Here is a 5,624-nt window from a genome sequence, read left to right on the forward strand (position 1 = left end):
TAGACTGAGCATGGTAAGGAGATGCAACTCTATGGTTGACATCGTACTTAGCGAGCATCTCGCGGAAAACACCATGAATGAAGTGTGAACCGCCATCAGTCATCAGATATCTAGGGACTCCAAATCTTGGGAAAATGACTTCTTTAAGCATCTTAATAGAGGTCTGGTGATCACCATTTTTAGTGGGGATAGGCTCTACCCACTTAGTGACATAGTCAACAGCAACTAAGATGTGAGTATACCCATTGGAACTCGGGAAAGGTCCCATATAATCAAAGCCCCAGACATCAAATGGTTCAATGACAAGTGAATAGTTCATAGGCATTTCCTGACGCTTAGTGATATTCCCTATTCTTTGGCATTCGTCACAAGACAAGACAAACTTACGGGCATCCTTGAAGAGAGTGGGCCAATAGAAACCTGATTGCAATACCTTATGAGCAGTTCTGTCTCCAGCATGGTGTCCTCCGTAGGCTTCGGAATGACAGTTCTGCAGAATCTGTCCCTGTTCATGTTCAGGAACACAACATCTAATAACACCATCTACTCCTTCCTTATAAAGGTGAGGATCATCCCAAAAGTAGTGTCTCAAATCAAAGAAGAATTTCTTCTTTTGCTGGTAGGTGAAACTGGGTGGTATGTATTTGGCTACGATATAGTTTGCGTAATCAGCATACCACGGTGCACTATGTGAAGTGCGGATGACATTCAATTGCTCATCAAGAAAGCTGTCATCAATAGGTCGTGGGTCATCAAGGACATTCTCTAGCCTAGACAAGTTATCTGCTACAGGGTTATCAGCACCCTTTCGGTCAACAACATGCAAATCAAATTCCTGTAGCAGGAGAACCCATCTGATTAGTCTAGGCTTAGCGTCCTTCTTCTCCATAAGGTACTTAATAGCAGCATGATCAGAGTGAATAGTGACTTTGGAGTCTACTATATAAGATCTGAAATTTTCGCATGCAAACACGACTGCTAAAAACTCCTTCTCCGCAGTGGCATAGTTTCTTTGGGCACTGTCTAGAGTTTTACTAGCGTAGTGAATGACATTCAACTTCTTATCAACTCTTTGTCCTAGAACAACACCAACAGCATAATCACTAGCATCGCACATGATTTCAAAGGGCAAGTTCCAATCAGGTGGTTGAACAATAGGTGCGGTTATCAAGGCCTTCTTAAGTATTGTGAAAGCTTCCTCACAATCCTCATTAAAAACAAAAGGAACATCCTTCTGCAAGAGGTTGGTAAGAGGCCTAGAAATCTTAGAGAAGTCTTTAATGAACCTTCTATAGAAACCAGCATAACCTAGGAAACTTCGTATACCTCTGATATCTGTGGGGCAAGGCATTTTCTCAATTGCATCAACCTTAGCCTTATCAACTTCAATGCCTTTCTCAGAGATTTTGTTTCCTAAGACGATGCCTTCATTAACCATGAAGTGGCACTTCTCCCAGTTCAAGACGAGGTTGGTATCTTTGCATCTCGGTAAGACTCGATCAAGGTTGTTGAGGCAATCATCAAAGGAAGAACTGTAGACAGAGAAATATTCCATGAAAACCTCAACAATCTTTTCACAAAAGTCACAGTATATAGCCATCATACATCTTTGAAAGGTGGCAGGTGCATTGCACAAGCCAAAAGGCATACGTCTATAAGCAAAGGTACCGAAGGGGCATGTGAAGGTGGTTTTCTCTTGATCAGACTGTGCAACAGGTACTTGTGAGAAACCTGAATAACCGTCTAGAAAGCAGAAGTGTGTGTGTTTAGATAGCCTTTCTAGCATCTAGTCGATAAACGGCAAAGGATAATGGTCTTTCCTGGTTGCCTTGTTCAGTTTCCGGAAGTCTATCACCATCCTATAGCCAGTAATAATCCTCTGCGGGATTAGTTCATTCTTATCATTACGAACGACGGTGATACCTCCCTTCTTAGGTACGCAATGTACTGGACTTACCCAATCACTATGAGCAACATGATAAATGATTCCTGCTTCCAGAAGCTTCAATATTTCTTTTCTCACGACCTCTTTCATCCTCAGATTTAGTCTCGGTTGATGATCAGCAACTGGTTTAGAATCAGGATCGGTTTTAATCTTGTGCTGACATAGAGTGGGACTAATACCCTTAAGATCATCAAGAGTATATCAAGTAGCAGCACGGTGCTTCCTCAAAGTTTTTAATAACTTCTTCTCTTCGTGACTCAAGAGGTGAGCACTAATAATAACAGGATATATCTCCTTCTCATCAAGATAGGCATACTTAAGAGTATCTGGTAACTGTTTTAGCTCGAACACAGGATCACCCTTTGGTGGGGGAGGATCCCCACGCAGTTCAACAGGCAGATTATTCTTGAGAATAGGATATAGTTCTAAGACAATTTTATCTATCTCATCTCTTTCATCCATATGCATATCATTTTCATGCTCAAGCAGATATTGCTCTAAAGGATCCGCAGAAGGCATAGCAATAGAGGCAAGAGCAATGATTTCATCCCTACCTGACGACTCTTTTTCATGGGGTTGTCTTCCAAACTTGCAGAAGTTAAATTCATGAGACACACCCTCGAAACTAACAGTGACAGTCTGTTTAATGCAATCAATGTGAGCATTGACAGTGTTGAGAAAGGGTCTACCAAATATGATGGGGCAGAAGCTATCTTGTGCAGTAGCAAGGACGAGGAAATCAGTAGGATACTTCGTCTTACCACACAGAACTTCTACGTCTCTCACAATTCCCAGGGGGCAGATAGTGTCTCTATTAGCTAGCGTAATAGTGACATCAATGGGTTCTAACTCAGCAGGTGCAATCTCATCTTTGATTTCATCATATAGGGAACGGGGCATTGCACTAACACTAGCACACATATCACATAAACCATGGTAACAGTGATCTCCTATCTTGACAAAAACAATGGGCAGGCCAACTACAGGTCTGTATTTGTCTTTCGCGTGAGGTTTAGCTATTCTAGCGGAGTCCTCACAGAATTTGATAACATGCCCGTCTATGTCTTCGGCTAAGAGATCTTTGATAATAGCAACACTAGGTTCAACTCTAATTTCCTCGCGGGGTGCAAGTGGTCTAATGTAACCCCTACGTATCACAGTTGGAGCTTTAGAATAATCCTTTTTCCTAGCAGGGTAAGGTGGTTTCTCAACGTAGGCACAAGGAACAATAGGATCACTAAAGGCAATGACTTTCTCCTCAGCTAGATTGGGTTTAACTATGTTGATTTCTACAGGAGGATGATACTTAAACCACTTCTCTTTGGGAAGATCAACATGAGCAGCAAAAGATTCACATAGAGAAGCTACTATCTCGGAGTCAAGTCCATACTTAGCGCTAAAATCTCTAGAAGTGTTTGTTTCAACAAAAGATTTAACGCAATCAAAATCGAAATTCATACCTGACTCCTTACCTTCTTCAAGCTCCAAATCTTCAGAGTTACGTTTGATTCTTTCCAATAAATTCCACTTGTGATCAATATCCTTCTTCATAAAAGAACCGGTACAAGAAGTGTCAAGCATGGTACGATCTTCATGAGAAAGCCGCGCATAAAAGTTTTGAGTGATAATTTCTCTCGAGAGCTCATGATTGGGGCATGAATATAGCATTGATTTAAGCCTCCCCCAAGCTTGAGCTATGCTTTCCCTGTCACGAGGCCAAAAGTTATAAATATAATTCCGATCACGATGTACTAAATGCATAGGATAAAACTTTTGATGAAATTCCAATTTCAACCGATTGTAGTCCCATGATCCAGTATCATCACATAGCCTATACCATGTCAATGACTTATCCTTCAAAGATAAAGGAAAGACTTTCTTCTTTAACTCAACCTCGGGAAAACCTGCAAGCTTAAATAAACCACAAACTTCATCTACATAGATTAGATGCAAGTCTGGATGTGAAGATCCATCTCCTGTAAAAGGATTGGCCTACAGTTTCTCAAGCATACCCGAAGGAATTTCATAAAAGATATTTTCAGTAGGTACCTCAGGTTGAGGAACAACTCCTAGTGCTTCCGTTTGTAGTGAAGATACCCTGAACAAACTCCTCAAAGGAACAGTTTCCATAGTGACAAGTAACAATAAATTTCAGCACAGTATATAAATGTTTCCTTACCAAATTCCACTTACCAATGGTGCTTCCGTCCCCGACAACGGCGCCAGAAAAGAGTCTTGATGACCCACAAGTATAGGGATCATTTGTAGTCCTTTTGATAAGTAAGAGTGTCAAACCCAACGAGGAGAAGAAGTCTCTGATAAATGGTTTTGAGCAAGGTAATAACTGCAAGCACTGAAAGTACCGGTAACAAGTGATGGTGTAGTGAGGTGAAACGTAGCAAGCGAAAAGTAACAAGTAACAAGTAGTAGCAACGGTGAGGCAAGTGGCCCAATCCCTTTTGTAGCAAGGGACAAGCCTGAACAAAGTCTTATAAGAGGAAAAGCGCTCCCGAGGACACACGGGAATTTCTGTCATGCTAGTTTCATCATGTTCATGTGATTCGCGTTCGTTACTTTGATAGTTTGATATGTGGGTGGACCGGCACTTGGGTACTGCCCTTACTTCGAAAAGCATCCCACTTATGATTAACCCCTCTTGCAATAATCCGCAACTACGAAAGAAGAATTAAGACAACGTCTAACCATAGCATTAAACTAGTGGATCCAAATCAGCCCCTTACGAAGCAACGCATAGACTGGGGTTTAAGCTTCTGTCACTCCAGCAACCCATCATCTACTTACTACTCCCCAATGCCTTCCTCTAGGCCCTAATATGGTGAAGTTTTATGTAGTTGACGTTCACATAACACCACTAGAGGAAAAACAACATACAAAATATCAAAATACCGAACGAATACCAAATTCACATGACTATTATTAGCATGACTTATCCCATGTCCTCGGGAACAAAAAGTAACTACTCACAAAGCATAATCATAATCATGATCAGACTTGTAATGAATAGCATCAAGGATCTGAACATAAGTAATCCAACTAGCATCAACTACAAAGAGTAATCAACACTACTAGCAACCTTACAAGTACCAATCGGAGTCGCGAGATGGAGATTGGTTACAAGAGATGAACTAGGGTTTGGAGAGGAGATGGTGGTGATGAAGATGTTGATGGAGATGCCTGCCCTCCGGCGAGAGGAGTGTTGGTGATGACGATGGCGACGATTTCCCCCTCCGGGACGGAAGTTTCCCCGGGAGGATCGTCCTGCCGGAGCTCTAGATTGGATCTGCTCAAGTTCCGCCTCGTGGCGGCGGAGAATCCACGAAAAAGCTCCACCCTGATTTTTTTTCCGGACGAAACCCTTCATATAGCAAAAGACGGGGGCTAGTGGGCCACCAGGGTGCCCACAAGCCCTGTTGCCACGGCTAGGGGGGTAGGCCGCGGCAACCAGGCTTGTGGGCCCCTCGTTGCTCCTCTCTGACACTTCTTTCGCCCAGTATTTTATATATATTCCCAAAAAAATCACCGTTGATTTTCAGGGCATTTGGAGCTACGCAGAATAGATGACTCAGACTTGCTCCTTTTCGAGTCAAGAATTCCAGCTGCCGGTATTCTCCCTCTTCAAATAAACCTTGCAAAATAAGAGAGAAAAGGCATAAGTAAG

This window comes from Hordeum vulgare, chromosome 4H (assembly GCF_904849725.1).
Source record: "Hordeum vulgare subsp. vulgare chromosome 4H, MorexV3_pseudomolecules_assembly, whole genome shotgun sequence".
Lineage (NCBI taxonomy): Eukaryota > Viridiplantae > Streptophyta > Magnoliopsida > Poales > Poaceae > Hordeum > Hordeum vulgare.